Here is a 17,304-nt window from a genome sequence, read left to right on the forward strand (position 1 = left end):
TCAAAACTTGTCTATTACACTTTGTTACACGGGGCATTTCCCCGTTTAATTCCCATCACCGTCGAGCCCCTTCGTGGGCTTACATCGGAGGACGTCACTTCTGCGATACTGACTGTCCTTTTTGACTTCCAAGAGCTTGAATTTCTGAGAGGGGGAGGAATATAATTCCAATCTACGTAGGTGCGAACTGTCTTTGTTCTCGCCCCTGCGTCAGCTTCCTTAGCCTTCTTGGCTCCAGTTTGATTGACAATGGTTCCACCCTGTCCTTTGATCGCTCCTTTCTTGCCTTCATCTCACTGCAGAAGGGACAACAGACGAATTTTCCTCCTTGTTGCTCTCAATCCGAGGCGGAGGGTTAGCAATAATAGCAATATTCTCCAAACTTTCGTGCGGAGTGTCAATAATAGGGTCAACGAAGAAAGGGCATTGCAAGGCCGAGCTTGCATGGGAGCCCTCCGGAATTGGGACCGACGAAAAAGTCAACTCCTCATCCCCTACCTGGGAAGGTCAAAGTCTTCCCCGACGTCTATCACTTTGCACGGGCAAAGTGGACAAAAATGGTCTCCCTAAAATGATAGGGGTGTGCACATCTTCGGGAATATCTAGGACGACAAAGTCAACGGGAATAAAGAACTTCCCGATCCTAACAGGTACGTCTTCCGCTACACCTAGTGGCCGTGATAGACTACGGTCGGCCATCTGGACAGTCATATTGGTGCAACTCAGCTTTGTTACACCAAGTCTCTTAGCTAGAGACAAAGGTAAAACACTTACGCTAGCGCCTAAATCGCATAGCGCATTATCAATCAATTGCATTCCTATGTGACAAGGGATCGAAAAACTACCCGGTCGATTGCTTGAGAGGTAGCTTATTTTGAGACAGGTGGACCCCATCTCGGTCAAGCTACGATCTCACTATCATTAATGGTCCTCTTACGTGCTAAAACATCTTTCATAAATCGTAAATAAGAGGGTACCTTCATAAGCAACTCGGTGAACGGTACGAAACTTCCAAACTCTTCAACAGTTCAACAAATTTGCTAAATTGTTGATTAATCCTGGTATTCTGCAGCCGCCTCGGGAAGGGAACAAGAATGGAATCTCAAGTCCCTTATTTCTCGCCTCCAAAGTGTCTTCCTCGCAAGTTCGGTGTCCTTTGGGCGCTTCTTACCTCTCGAACGAGGCCTTTCTGGTAATTCATCGCTTAAACGAGCACTAGCAGGCTCTCGAATAAGCTTCCCGTCATCAATGTTACTCGATCGAGAAGTGTGGTCACTCGATCGAGCTCCTTCTTCAAGAAACATCGATCGATCGAGCAAAGATTCCTATTCGATCGACCATTCCCGAACTTCGATTCACTCGATCGAGCAGATACTCCACTCGATCGACCAGCTACCTCACCAATTCCACTCGATCGAGCACCGTGCTTCGATCGATCGAGTAATTCTGTGTCGTGAGTCCCTTTTTCTTACCGAACACTTTTCATCGACGCTTTCAGCACTCCCTGTCCGATTTCTTCATTTCTGGTCCCTCATAAGAGAGACCGCTTCTCAACTCTATCAAATGTACCGTCTCATTTGGGTTCTTGTCATTTTGAGTCGGTAAATGACCGGGCTTTCTGGAGGATTGATTTTCGGCCAATTGCGCAACTTGAGTTTCAAGCGCCTTGAATGCCGTGTCCTTCTGCATGAATCGCTTTGCAATGGACTGCATCATGGTCTTTAGCTCACTCATCTCACTCACTCCACTAGATGATGAAGCACCTTGATTAGGAGGGTTGAAAGACGGAGGCTTCGATAGCCTTGTTGCTTCGGTGTGGCGGAATGTAAAGGCTGCTGCTGCTTGATTTGGAGGAGCGGTGGGGTTAAGTATGTTGTTCGATTACTCCACCTCGGATTGGGTGGATGTTTGACTCGTAATGAGTGTTGTTTTGCCTGTAATGTTGGAAGGCGACATTGCTCATAAGGAGTAGGACAAAGATTCGAGACATGTCCTTCTACCCCGCACCTCGTACAGACGAAAGGACCGTCTGTCATAGCATTAACCTGGTACATTCCTGGCTTGAAAGTTCCCCCTAGTTCATACTTGTCGAACCTAGCAGTAAGGGCTTCTAATGCGACTCTGCGAAGACGACTCAAAGCTCTCCTTTGGTTTCCCCTCGAATTCCCGTATTCGGCCCTGTGAGTGGCCAAATCGTCAATGATTTTCCATCCTTTCGTCGGCCCCAAGTTGTCAGAAAATCGACCGTTGGCTGCCGCATCTAGTATAGCTCTCTGGTCATCATATAAACCATTGTAAAAATGGTTACATAGACTCCATTTCTCGAACCCGTGGTGCGGTATGGTTCGCACCAGCTTCTTAAATCGAAGCCATGCCTCATGGAAATTTTCGTCGGGCCCTTGCTTGAAACTGGTTATCTGAGCTCTGATGGCTATGGTTCTCGAAGCAGAGAAATACTTCTTATAAAACGCCAGTGCTAGCGAATTCCAATCTGTTATGCCGTGAACAGCTTTGTCCAAATCCCTGTACCACTCCCTTGCGATCGCGGAGTGAGAAGATGAACATAGTTTCTTTGATCGATCACCGTCACACCAGCGGGAGGAGGTATGGAGCAGCAGTAGTCGATGAAGGTCTCCATATGCTGAGCTGCATCTTCTTTCGCAGCTCCCCCGAACTGATTTTTCTCTACCATGCTGATGTAAGAGGGCTTCGGTTCGAACTTTCTGGCATCTCCCTAGCATTCGAACCCCTTATAAAGATTGTCACCGTGGGCTCGGAGTGACTAGCAATGGATGCTTCCTCGGCCATTTCGGTACTTCGGAAAAGTGATAGACTCAAGTGAATAGTCGGAAACTGGAGAAGACGGCGGGTTGTCTTCGAAAAGCTCGTTCTCGTAAAAATTGCCGCGAGAACTGGGCTCTTCCTCTTCCTGTTGCTCTCGAAATAGTCTCCTCTTTGCGCGACAGGATCTCTCAATCTCGGGATCAAAAGGTAGCAGTGGACCACCTTGCGACCTGCGCATAAGACGAAACTACAAGCAAGATATGAGAATAGTCTAAGGAACGATGTTCCTTAAACTAAAAAGAAGAATTAAAAATAAAAACAAATAGTAATTGGAACAATTGCCTCCCCGAAACGGCGCCAAAATTTGACACGCCCGTCGTTGACTGTCAAAAATAAAACCTAACGGTCTCAACTAAATATGTAGCGAGGCGTCGAGTATCGAATCCTCGGGAGGTAATGCAACTACAAATTTGTCTATCTCTAATCCTATGGTAACAATGGGGTTGATTTAATTTTTGGTTCTAAACTACGGAGTAAAAGAAGAGAAATAAGGCGAGAGAGCAAAAAAAGCAAGAAATATGAATTAACTATCGATAAGAGGGGGACATGTCGGGAACTCGGTTCACTACGGTAGTTTAACAACTCAAAGCGAAATGACTCGGACGAACTAACGCGAGACGGATATTAGAAGGTCCTTTCGGTCCACTTCCCACCCTAAAATACCACTAACTTAACTTTCGTCCTCATTAGGGCAGTCTACTGTTTATAGCAGGCCTATTTAATCCAATCTTTCGATCCAGGACTAATTGTAGCCAGGTTAATGGGTGACATAGAAGCGTGCACTCAACTAGGTCGATAATTACAGTTATATTGCTATAGTGACAGAGTCTCTTTAATCAAATCGTCTAATTCATTTACTACATCGTTATCATCCTACCGTAGATCCCCTAATCCCAACATGAAGGGGAATTAGCTACTCATATTCATAACTAATCTAACAGCACATAATATTCCAGCAGAAGACATAACGAAATAATAATTATAAAGCGCAATAACAGAAATTAGGGCGAGAAATAATGATAACATAAAACAAGAATTAAGCGCAACAAAGGGTTAATTATTATTAAGAGAAGGAGGAGATTACAATCTAAGCAATCCGGCGTAAAGAACGACGAAATCCGAGTGCAATAATCCCCAAAGTGAAGCAACGTAAAAATAACAGTAGGTTTTTCTAATATGAAAATGATAGTAAAAGAGATAGTCTAAGAGTAAAAAGTGATGCCTAATTAACCTAGTAATCCTTGGTTAAAATAGGAAAAGTCTAAGTGTTTATGCGGAAATACTAAAACACGGACTGATTAAGCCCACGAAGTCAAAAGTCTCTCGATCGAGTAGATTAGACTACTCGATCGACCATCAGCTCAAGGGAAACTCCTCGATCGACCTTCAGGGAACTCGATCGAGGACTGGTCATGTGTGGATCACTCGATCGAGTAAGCAGTAACTCGATCGAGTCTTGGGAAGCTTAGGAATCACTCGATAGACCACCAAACAGCTCGATAGACCACCTGGGTCTTCAATTCAGCTCACGTCTTCACCAAAATGCCTCGTAAAGCGTGCAACGACACTTCTAAGTGCAACATCTCACTCTGGGATGGTCCCGTCTCCTCTAAATGCATGCAAAAAGGGCAGAAAAGAGCATGGTTCCGCTACTTTTGCGATCATTCCTACAAAAAGGACAAAATACAACAAAGTAGCCAATTCGGGGCAAAATACTATAAAAACAGTATATAAATGCATAAAAATACGTGCTGAAATAGGCCAAAAAGACTATACATTAGGCACGTATCAGATTACTTTTTGTACTCGATCGAACTCTTTTTCTGATAGTTTCACTCGATCGAGCATTTATTCTTCTCGATCGAGTACCTGCCAAAGAAAAGCCTTCGATCGAATGCCCTATCTTCTCGATCGAGCAGTTTTAGATGCCCAAGTCACTTGATCGAGTAATCTTCTCTCTCGATCGAGTGCTTTTGCTTGGATTAGCTTCCTGTGACGACATTCTGGGCTATTTAGCGACCTCCCACGTTGCTGGCTGGTTTGGGGAGGTCCCTTATTCGCGTAATCTTGTAAGCCTTCCGTATCTACACTCTTTCTCTTCTAGTTTGCTTTTCCTTTCCCTGATTTAGGTACAATGAGGGCATTGTACGGTTTGGTTTGGGGAGGTTATACATCCATATCTGTGTCCGCATTTATGTTTCTATTGCATTTTTGTTATCACGTTTAATTTCTGTATGCATTGTCGTTTATTTTTATAAAAATTCAAAAATCTCATAAAAATAGAAAAAAACTCGAAAAATTAAAAATTTTCAGGTTTATTTTAGCATATAGGTTGAGTCGGAACGGTAGATTTCAATGATGAAATTGCACTGCAATTGTCTTTTTTCTTAAGCCTTGCATAAACTATATTCTTTTAGCATTGTCTTTTGCATATCTACGAGTTTATGTTAAAATTTAGTTGACTGTATAGACTTGACCTGAAATTTTGGCAAGCTACTTATAATTTCTAAGGTTTTAGAGCTTATAAACTGGTGTCATTTGTGACCAGTTTCATGTAGGATTATGAGTAGTATACTCCTTGCATAACATGTGTCATCAATTTGCACGTATATGAAATTCAATTACTTTTTGCCTACTTACATTCGGGTTATTGGTTGGTGTCACATGGAGGGAGGCGCTTGCATTTCCCCTTTCTTTCATATTTACCCATTTAACTCCACATTAGCCAAATTTGCCTGTTGACCCTTAACTACATTCCAAATTTAGCCTGCCTTGTCAAGCTAGTCAGTGTCTGTTTTGCGGTATATTGTGTATTGTGCCGAGTTTGGCTCGTTTTGTTTTGATTTGGAGTTGGTAATTTATGAAGAAAAGGAGGACGAAAAAAGAAAAAAAAAACGTGAAAAAAAGAAAAAAATGAAAAAAAAACGTGATTGAAGAATTCGAAAAAAAAAGAGAAATGGTGAAGAAAGAAACCGAGAAATAGACAAAAAAGAAAAAAAAGATGTTGTTTGATGAGACGGTTTCGCTCCTATGCTTTATTTACATTTATTGAGGAGTATTTTCAGTTCGGTTTGGTGAGTTTTGTGCCAAATGAAGGGCATATGCGCTTAATTCTATAATTGAGTTGGATTCGGATGCTGTTATATGGTTCTGTTTAGGTACTAGCTTGGCCGCCTATATCTCCACATTCCCATAATGTTTTGTCTTTTCTTACCCATTGCCTCACTTTACCATATTTTTGTAAGCCCTCGGCTGTGACAGGACCTCGTTTGGTTGGAATGTGTGTATGGTAGCTAGAATTATCTATCATATCAGTTGCATGCATGTTTATGTGGGTCGTAGTCTAGGTGAGCGACTATTTTTATTTCTCCCTTACATTCATATGCTTACCCTTTACTTCATGAGAGAAGAGTGACCCATGAGAGTCCATCATTAAAGGTCTTGCAAGGTCGACGGTTCAGCTATTTTATAAACATCCTATAACTCGTTTGCATTTGGCTGCTTTGCTATAAGTGTTAGTTTGCTTGCATTAAACTGGTTTAAGTGGGCATTTGTAGCTAGCTCTGAGTTTTCTTATCCGTTCCATTAGTTGCGTTTAGTTTACTCGAGGACGAGTAAAGGTTTGGTTTGGGGAGATTTGATACGTGCATTTGATATAGTCTTTTTAGGCTTCTTTATGCACATATTTCTATGCTATTATCGTAGTTTTATGCTACGAAATGCCCCGAATATGCTACTTTGGTTTGTTTTGTTCTATTTGAAGGAATGGACCAGAAAGTAGTGAAATCAAGCCTTTTACCGTTGATAGGTTTCTCGCGTACCTATGCAAAGATAATTTCCCTAGACACAAATTAATGTAGTAATAGGGGTCGAACACAAGGAAACGGGAATTACGTCGTGAATTGCTATGGGTAGATTTTTATCAAGGTCGATTACGATTTGGGTTTGGTTTGTTTGGTTGATGATTAATAAAAATGCAATGTAAATAATATGATAAAAGATAGTCTAAAGGGTTTGGTTCACTCATGCAAAGGTAAACATATGAACATGATAAACTTGATACTAATAATCTTGTCAATTGTTTAGGCTTAAAGATACCCACCTTACGACATTAGTATCAACCATAGACCGGGTCCTAGAAAAACTCTCGTCCATGACTAGGTCGTCCTACCACACATTCTTAGTCTAATTCAATTCTGTGCCTCTCGACTTTAGAACGAATGAACAAATTTAATCTACGACTACGACCGATAATCAAAGATTAAGCGTAACAAAGCAAACATGTGATGGAAACAATTGAACAATATTATTATGAACTTATTTAATCATGTTATATATTTTATTTTGCATGGCTCCCCTAGCCTTTAGACTAGGAAATTTAGCTACTCATACTAAAATGTAAATTGCAATCTAAATTATAAGAAATATTAAGCATGGTTATATGATTTATACTAATTAGATGATATAACATGTGAATAGAATAAAGCTAATGTAAAATGAGATACTTGATTATAATAACTATGTGATAACTAAAACAATAATGTAAGTTGTAAACTTGGAATTAGAAATACCTTATAAAGGAGAACTTATATGGAAGAACAATTAACCAAAAGCTTGAATATCAAATGCTTGAACAATAGTTTGTAGTACAAAATGTTGAAAGATTAACTATGGAATGCTTAACAACTTATAAATTGAAATGAAAACTAATGAGAGAAAATATAATGCTTGAGGCTTATTGTAAGTAAACTTGGACGTAAAATTGGATATCTAAAACCTAGGAATACCTCTCCTATTTATAGGAGAGGAGAAGGAAACGTAAGAAACCAAAGGGCATGCAACCTCGATCGGGGCCGCCAACCCCGATCGGGGTCGTGTGTTCCTCGGTTATTTGCCTTAATTCCTCTCTTAATTCCTTGGAGAATCCTATGTGGGTGATTAAATGTGCGATTAATCACCCGGTTAATGCTTGCATTTGGCATCTTAATATCTTTTTGAATCCCATACTTTCCCCTTAACTTTTGACTTGCAATTTGGGCTTGACTTGGATGTTTGATCTCATTTGTATTTTGCTTATTGATCCAACAAATTCTCATGCAAAAATCCATGCAACTTGAGGCACAAAGTCCATGGAACATCCAATCCTTAGTCCATTTGGTCTTCTTTCCTCTTAGCTTGCAATTTCTAGTACTTTGTAGTTATTTTAGCTCCAAAAAGCTTATTCCCTACAAAATATGTCAAAGTAACCAAAACAACTAGAAATGCAAATATTAGCTATAAAACACTTAAGATAAGTGCTAAAGACATGTAAAATCAAGCTAATATAGGGGGTTAACATGTATAAAATATGCACTTATCAAACTCCCCCAAGCTAAATCCTTGCTTGTCCTCAAGCAAGAGACCAAATCCCATCTATTGCATTATCCAAACAAGCTAAGCATAATGATTTAAAAACCCAAAACAACATGGGCAAGGAATAAAGCAAGACATGGATGAGATTTACACGACGGCGTAGCATAGAAAACTTTGAATGAACCTTTAAGCTCTTGCATGATCTTTTGGCTTATGGACTCTTACGGTGCACTCAACTCTTTTTTTTTTATGTGGAACGATAATTTTTGTGAATGATCACTCAACTATCCTCAACTTATAACAATGTGCCCGCAATCTAATATGGTAAACATGTCAAAACTAGCAAGCAAAGACAATCAAGTGTAAGCATGATAAAGAAGCCAAATGGGTAGGAAGAAGGCAAATAAACATGGGTGAAAAAGGGGAACAAAAGAGTTATGGTAATGTGAAGCTAAGTCAAGCTAGCAACTACCAAAATGCAAGGATGCTCAATCCCAATTCCAACCCAATTTTCCAAATCAAACCGTAAGAAAATTCTCCAAAATAATATAAATAATGCTTGAGAATTTCTCATATCTTTTCTTCCTCTTCGTTTTCTTTTCTTTGCATACTTTTTTTTCATGCTTTTTCTCATTCATTCAGTTTTTTCTTTCTTCATTATTTTTCATTTTTTTTCATTTTCCAATTTTTTCAATTTTTTCATTTTTTTTTCTCTCTTTTTTTTTTTTTTGAGCATTAAGACCAAGCTCACATGACTTCAAACAACAAAACATATCCCAATGAGCACCCAAACACTATCCAACTAAGCTACTAGCTCAACAAGGGTAGGCTAAAATATCATGTGAATGGCTCCAAAATGCTAAAACAAATGAATGCGTGCTTACCAAGAAATGACACGAAGACCATACTTGTGCGTTTTGATGTAGCACACATTATAAGGAGACAACTACACTCACCTAAGTGAGACCAAATAAAGATGAAATGGCCTTAAAGGAGGTTCGACCTTACCAATTTTGTAGCTTGCCAAAAGTCAAGATCAAGCCTATTCGGTTCATTCTCCATCTCCCACCTACTATGTCAAGACATCCCCATGTAGCTAATATCCCATCATTAAAGAATAAATCATTAGCAACAAGCTATTATTAGGATAAGCAAAGAGGAAAGTAGGGAACAAGCAAGCACAAAGCAAAAATTTCTCTCAAATTTGTTCAAATTTTCTACACTACATGCAAACTACACTATATGCAAATGCAATCCCCCTCCCCCCAAGCTAAACATCACATTGTCCTCAATGTGCCAACTATCCAAATCACCCAATCAAATCATAAAAATGGCTCAAAGCACAAAACAAGAAGGACTAGAGGTTATGTTTAATGGGTTGCAAGATCTAAACTAATATGCAAAGCAATTAAAAACTTACTCAACTTGCTAGCCCCCCCCCCAAGCTAGCATGAATTCGGGGGATTTCTTCATCAATTAACTAAGAAAAGGGCTAAAAACTGAACCCTTTCCTCCATTTCTTCTTCTTCTTACCACTACCACTTGATTCTCCTTGTTGGCCACTTCCACTTGAGTCATCCCCTTGAAGAGGAGTGACATACTCACCAATATCTTGGCCACTACCAAGACCATCAACATAACTACTAATCGCACCGTATCCACCATAGCCACCATATCCTCCATATCCACCATAGCCTCCTTGCAATGCCTCAACCCCATAATCCGAACCACAAAAATTCGGGCCGGGTTCATATTGAGCAAATGTACCTGCATCATTGTTAGGAGGGGGAGGGGGAATAGGAGATGGAGGTGGAAATCCACCCGGAGGATAAGTATAGAATGAAGGGTGTGGCCCCCCGGGTTGGATAAATCCTTGCCTAGCAAAATGATCATAAATAGGATGCAATGCAAGTCGTTGGTCATCACGAATTTGGTTAACACCTAAGTTCATTTCCTGCATCATATTCATCATTTCTATGCTAGATGGTGACTCAATGCTAGAGGTGGAGTGACGTGCTTGGGAGGATTGACCTCCCACACGTCTCTCAATGGTGGTAGTTGACTCACCTCTAAGGGCTAAATGGTAGGTCGGTCTAACAAAGGGGTCACTTCCACGACGAGGCTTAGTGTGAACTAAAGCCTTTATTTCTTTCTTTTCCTCCGGTAGACGAATGGAGTCTTGCCTACCTATCTTCCAAATCTTGTTGGGGTGAGCATCTTTAAACCAATTACAAGAAAGAAAGTACTTATAATCAAGACAAACTCCCTTAGACCTAGACTCAAGCAATGGTCTCAAACCGGTAGTCTCTTGGTTAAACCTACACAAATGGTGAGCAATTTTAGTGACCAAACCTCCTTGGACAATGCAACTATTCTTGGTATTAGTTTGTTTGGTCAAGTGGACCGCAAAGTGGTAGGGGATATTGATTCCCCACTTCTCATCACCATTAACATTCAAGAAAGCACCCAAGATTTCTAACTCAATCTTCCTCACCGAGTGAGGTTCATTTCTCCCAAAAAAGGTCCATCCGATAAACCTTTGCCAAATCCTTATGTCGGGATAATGAATAAATTGATGTGGTGTATGATCCCAACCCGGAAAAGTCAAGTGAGAAATGGCATCCCAAGTTAAAACAGGGTTATAATCATCGGGTGATTCGATGGGTAAGTCTTTGTGAGGCAAATCAAAGATAGTGGCGAAATCCGCTAAGTCCAACCTATGATCTTCATTAAACAAGCGAAAGGTAACAAAAACAATAAAAGCGGGTTTTGTAGACCTATGAAACTCGAAAGAGCTCAAGAACTCAAGGGTGAGTTCGGGGAAGGTCTTATAATTCATGGTATAACAAGATTTCATGCCAAGATTTTTAAATAAAGCTTTAACATTTTTATCTATTCCAATATTGTTTAAAGATGCTTGGTTAATGAATTTTGTTGGTTCCATACCTTTGCTTTTCAAAATAACCCAATTGTTGTATTGAGCTAGTGAATTGAAGATCACATTTGGATATTCCGGGTCATGCCATTGTGGGACTTCCTCCATTTGGACATCCGCTGCTGCATTTGAAGGCTCCGCCTCACCTCTCCTTCTCTTAGAAGCACCTTGTGAAGGAGCTTTTCTTGGTGCCATATTTCTGAAATTTTATGACAAAATTCATCTTAAGGCAAACCAAAATTCATCCTAATAGGCATAATAGTATGAATTAGTAAACGAATTCACACTACAAACATGTAATAAACATTCTACAACCAATTTCTAGCACTAAGAAGCACAAAATCGAATTCCCCAAAATTGATTTAGGGTTTGCAGAATCCAATTAATTGATTCCAATAGATGAATTTAAAAGAGAAAGGAGAAGAAAACTTACCAAGTTGATGTTAATGAATGATTGAATCTTGCAAATCAATGAAGAAATTGAAGTTTCCTTGTGATTTTAGGTAGAAAAGTGAAGAAAATAATGGAGATGGGGAAGATAAGGTACCGTCGGGTAGCAAAAGAGTGATAGAAAATTTTCTTTTTTTTACTTACCCGTGAAATAGATGGCAAAAAACTACAGAACCACGACCTCGATCGGGGTTGACTGCAAATCCCGTTTTTGACTTGCGTTGATACGGAGGGGAATTGTTTTCTTTTTTTCGAAAACCACGTCCCCGAACGGGGTTTTTGCAGGGGGTTGCGTGTCAAATGCACTCCAAATTCTCCTTTCTTCATGTTTCACCTAAAAATCACAAAAAGAAACATCGTTGAGTCGAGTATTTTATTACTAATCTACGAAAAACAATAAATTGCAGAAAATTAAAAACGAAAATAAACAAAAGCAATAAAAAGCTTGGGTTGCCTCCCAAGAAGCGCTGGTTTAACGTCCTGCACGACGAAAAAGCTTGAGTCGGTTTAAGCTTTCTTCGGTAGAGGTTGAACGGTCATTTCCTCTATCACACCAACGATCATATTCTCATGGTAGAGCTTCAAACGATGACCGTTTGCTTTGAATTTTTCGCCCTTGGTGGTCATCACTTCAACGGAACCGAACTTGTTGACATTTGTGACGGTATACGGACCAGTCCACCGTGATCGTAACTTTCCCGGAAATAGCTTGTATCGGGAATTGAATAGTAAGACCTTATCACCAATTTGAAATTCCTTTTTCAAGATCTTCTTATCATGCCATCTTTTTGTTTTCTCCTTGTAGAGACGGGAGCTCTCATAAGCTTGCAAGCGGAATTCATCGAGTTCATTGAGTTGCAACAACCGCTTCTCTCCACTCAATTTCGGGTCCATGTTAAGCTCCTTAATTGCCCAAAAAGCCTTTTGTTCCATCTCAATGGGAAGATGGCAGGCCTTTCCATAGACCAACCTATACGGTGAGGTACCAATAGGTGTCTTAAACGCGGTACGGTAGGCCCATAAGGTATCATCGAGCTTCATAATCCAAACCTTTCGTGATTTGGCAACAACTTTCTCAAGTATGGACTTGATCTCACGGTTGGAAACCTCTACTTGGCCACTAGTTTGTGGGTGGTAAGCCAAGCCTCTTCTATGATAGACTCTATATTTTTCCAACAAAGCATCAAGTTGTTTCTCACCGAAGTGAGTACCACGATCACTAATGATTTCTCTTGGAACACCGAACCTCGGGAATATGATCTTCTTGAACAATTTAATCACGTTGCGAGCATCATTGGTAGGAGTAGCAATTGCCTCTACCCATTTAGAGACATAATCAACGACAACCAAAATATACCGATTCCCTTTTAAGGAAGGAAACGGTCCTTGATAATCTATTCCCCAAACATCGAAAACCTCTACTTCCAAGATTCCATTTAGAGGCATCTCGTGTCTTCTTGATATGGAACCCGTCCTTTGGTAAGCATCACAAGCCATCACGAAATTTTTGGCATCTTGGAACATAGTTGGCCAATAGAAGCCGGATTGCAACACCTTTGCAACGGCCTTGGATGGTCCATGATGACCACCATAAGGAGAAGAATGACATCCTTCTAGCACCCTTTTCACATCCCATTGTGGGATACATCTCCAGAATAGCCCATCGGAGCAATGTTTGAACAAATGTGGATCATCCCATAGGAAGAACTTGGCATCATGTAAGAACTTCTTCCTTTGTTGATATAAAAGGTTGGGTGGAAACTCTCTTCCAACTAGGTAGTTGGCTATATCTTCATACCAAGGAGTATTGGTTTCCAACATCATTAGAACATCGTCGGCGAAGGAATCATCAATAGGTAACTCAATACCTCCATAATTGAACTTCAAACGGGATAGGTGATCGGCAACAACATTTTCGGCCCCATTTTTGTCTTTAATCTCAAGATCAAATTCTTGCAAGAGCAAGATCCATCTTATCAACCTAGGCTTAGCTTCTTGTTTGGCTATGAGATGCTTTAATGCGGCATGATCGGTACGAACAATGACTTTAGAACCGATCAAGTAAGAGCAGAATTTGTCAAAGGCATAGACAATGGCAAGTAGCTCTTTCTCCGTGGTGGCATAATTGATTTGAGTCGCATCCAAGGTTTTGCTAGCGTAGTAGATAGCATGGAGAACCTTGTCCTCTCTTTGTCCTAGCACGACACCTACCGCATAGTCACTTGCATCGCACATGAGTTCGAATGGCAAGTTCCAATCCGGTGATTGGATGATAGGTGCGGAAATCAAAGCCTTCTTGATCCTATTAAAAGACTCAAGACAATCGTTAGTAAACACAAAGGGAGCATCTTTTAAAAGAAGCTCCGTAAGGGGTTTGGCAATCTTAGAAAAATCTTTAATAAAACGGCGGTAGAAACCCGCATGGCCTAAGAAACTCCTTACACTCTTCACATTTACCGGTGGGGTTAGTTGCTCAATAACTTGGACCTTAGCACGGTCCACTTCAATTCCTCTTTCCAAAACAATATGACCAAGTACCACTCCTTCATTTACCATGAAGTGGCACTTTTCCCAATTCAACACCAAATCAACTTTTTCACAACGCTTCAAAACTTTGGACAAGTTAGTCAAACAAGCATCAATTGAAGAACCATATACACTAAAATCATCCATAAACACCTCCATGATAGACTCAATGTAGTCGGAAAAGATGCTTATCATGAAACGTTGAAAAGTGGCGGGGGCATTACAAAGACCAAAAGGCATTCTACGGTAGGCAAATGTACCATAGGGACATGTAAACGTGGTCTTCTCTTGGTCATCCGGGTGAATGGGTATTTGAAAGAACCCGGAATAACCATCTAGGTAGCAAAAGTATTTGTGATATGCCAACCTTTCCAACATTTGGTCAATAAAAGGTAATGGGTAGTGGTCTTTCTTGGTGGCTATATTTAGCCTCCTATAGTCAATGCACATTCTCCAACCCGTCACAATTCTGGTTGGAATTAACTCATTTTTATCATTTTTGACTACGGTGGTTCCTCCTTTCTTAGGAACCACTTGGACCGGACTCACCCATTTTGAATCGGAAATCGCATAGATAATTCCCGCATCTAACAATTTAAGCACTTCCTTTTTGACCACTTCTTGCATGTTAGGAATTAGTCGTCTTTGACCTTGGACACATGGTTTATGATCTTCCTCAAGATTGATTCAGTGCATGCAAAATTCGGGACTTAGGCCTTTTAAATCATCAAGTGTATAACCAATGGCTTTCTTGTGAGACTTTAAGACATGAAGCAATTTAGCCAATTGACTCTCATCTAATTTAGCACTAACGATTACCGGACACGTCCCCTCATCATCTAGAAAAGCATACCTCAAATTGGAAGGAAGGGGCTTAAGCTCGGGTTTTTTTACCTCAACATCTTGAGGTGTAGCAACCAAGCCTATAAAGTGTGAGCTCTCCTCCAATGATAGATCCTCTCCATCCAATTATTGCTCCAAAGCATCAATCTCCTCATTTCCAATATCATCATCACCTGCAAATGATTCTAAAAGCAAGAGTGCCTCCAAGGGATCTTTAGATAAAGATCGAGGTGTAGAGTCTTCTATAACAATGTCAACAACATCCAAAATGTCAATAGAATAACAAGACTCTTCTATCATAGGACTCTTCATGGCACTATTCAAATTATATGTGACCTTATCGTCACCCACTTCCAATGTAATTTTACCGTTCTTGACATCAATAAACGCACCCGCGGTGTATAAAAAATGGTCTTCCCAAAATGATTGGGATTTTGGCATCTTCGGCCATGTCAAGAACAATAAAATCAACCGGAATGAAAAACTTACCAACCTTAACGGGAACATCCTCCAAAACTCCCAAAGGGCGTTTTATAGAATGGTCCGCCATTTGCAATGTGACACTAGTGCATTTTAAGACTCCCATATTAAGCTTAGCAGAAATAGAGTAAGGTATTACACTCACACTAGCACCTAAATCGCATAAAGCTTTATCAATTTGGTAGGTGCCAATTGTGCATGGAATAGAAAAGCTACCGTGATCTTTTAACTTAGGAGGGGACTTGTTTTGCAAAAGAGCACTCACCTCGGAGGTGAGAGCTATTGTTTCAACCTCATCAAAAGTCCTCTTCTTAGTTAAAATATCTTTCATGAACTTAGTGTAAGATGGAATTTGAGTGATTAATTCGGTAAAAGGAACGGTTACCTATAGATTTTTCACAACTTCCATGAACTTACCGAATTGAGAATTCTTTTGATGTTTTGCCAATCTATGAGGAAATGGCACTTTAACTTTTTCCGGAATCTTTGCTTCAACATCTTTCTTTGGAGGAGCATCCTCCACTTCCTTGACTTTCTCAACAACAACAAGTGGGTCATCCACTTTCTTGGGAATTTCTTCAATTTCCTTATCATTTGGAGAGACCTCCAACTCAACAAGTACCTCCTCATCATCTTTGGGCATGGATGGCCCATCATATTTCGTACCACTTCTTAAGGAGATAGCATTAAGGGTAGCATGTGGTCCTCACCTTGAGGGGGTAGTTGACCCGATTTCCTTGAAGAGCTAGATGAGGCCAATTGAGCCATTTGTTGCTCCAACATTTTGATTGCGGCATTTTGAGCTTGCTCATTCTTTTGGATTTGAGCCAACAATTCCTTTTGCATACGGATTATCAAGCCCTCAAGCTTACCTCCCTCTTGGTTCTTTGTTGGGCATTTTGTGGTGGAGGTTGAGATTGTTGGAAATTGTTTTGTGGGGGCCTTTGTTGATTTTGATAACCCGGTGGAGGGATATATTTTTGTTGTTGAGGGACATAGGCATTTTGTTGTGGTGGGGGTTGTGGTTGAGGATTTAGCACATTGTTGCTTCTCTAAGACATATTCGGGTGAAATCTTGAATTTGGGTTATATGTGTTTGAGAATGTACCCGGTGGATAAGCATTTTGTGCATTTTGTCTTAAAGCTAGAAAGGCATTTACCTCTTCAATGGGGGCTTGGCAATGAGCGGCATAGTGACCCGCACCTCCGCAACCTTCACACACAACGATTTGGCTTGTTGAGGACATGGCATTGACTTGTTGAACGGAATCTCTAGCATCCCTTTCCGCCAATTGTTGTTGGAGCAAAGCAATTTGAGCTAGAAAAACGGAGTTGTTAGAGGATTCTTCTTTAACTTTAGATGGCACAACTCGGGAATTGACATATTGGGCATCATGGACCGCCATAGATTCGATCGTGGCATGAGCAAGGTCGGTGTCAATTTGATCAAAACGCCCATTGTTGGCGGAATCAAGAATCCTTCGGGACTCGGCACAACATCCATTGTAGAATGTTATTGCTAGAAACCAATCATCTAGCCCATGATGTGGGTATTGTATTTGAAGCTCTTTGTACCTCTCCCAAGCCTCATATAAGCTCTCAAGAGCTTGTTGACGGAATCCGGTAATTTGGCTCCTCAAAGTTTGAGTTTTCTCCGGTAGAAAAAGTTTTTGATAAAAAGAAAGAGCCAAAGTCTCCCAATTGGTGATTCCCATGGCGGTGCGGTCAAGGCTATTGATCCAAAGATTGGCCTTGTCCTTCAAAGAGAAAGGGAAAAGTATTTTCCTTATTTGGGCTTGAGTGACGCCCGTTTGCCGGATCATGGAGCAATAGTCACAAAAGTTTTGCACATGCAAATTGGGATCCTCCAAAGG

General features: G+C 40.5%; 1 non-coding gene across 1 annotated transcript; it reads left to right on the forward strand.

Moving 5' to 3' along the window:
• The first annotated feature begins 16,966 nt into the window (after positions 1–16,966).
• Positions 16,967–17,073, forward strand: LOC141603357 (small nucleolar RNA R71). The gene has a single exon (XR_012525238.1). It is a non-coding gene; the product is annotated as a small nucleolar RNA R71 (small nucleolar RNA).
• The last annotated feature ends 231 nt before the right edge of the window (positions 17,074–17,304 follow it).

This window comes from Silene latifolia, chromosome 9 (genome assembly GCF_048544455.1).
Source record: "Silene latifolia isolate original U9 population chromosome 9, ASM4854445v1, whole genome shotgun sequence".
Classification (NCBI taxonomy): domain Eukaryota; kingdom Viridiplantae; phylum Streptophyta; class Magnoliopsida; order Caryophyllales; family Caryophyllaceae; genus Silene; species Silene latifolia.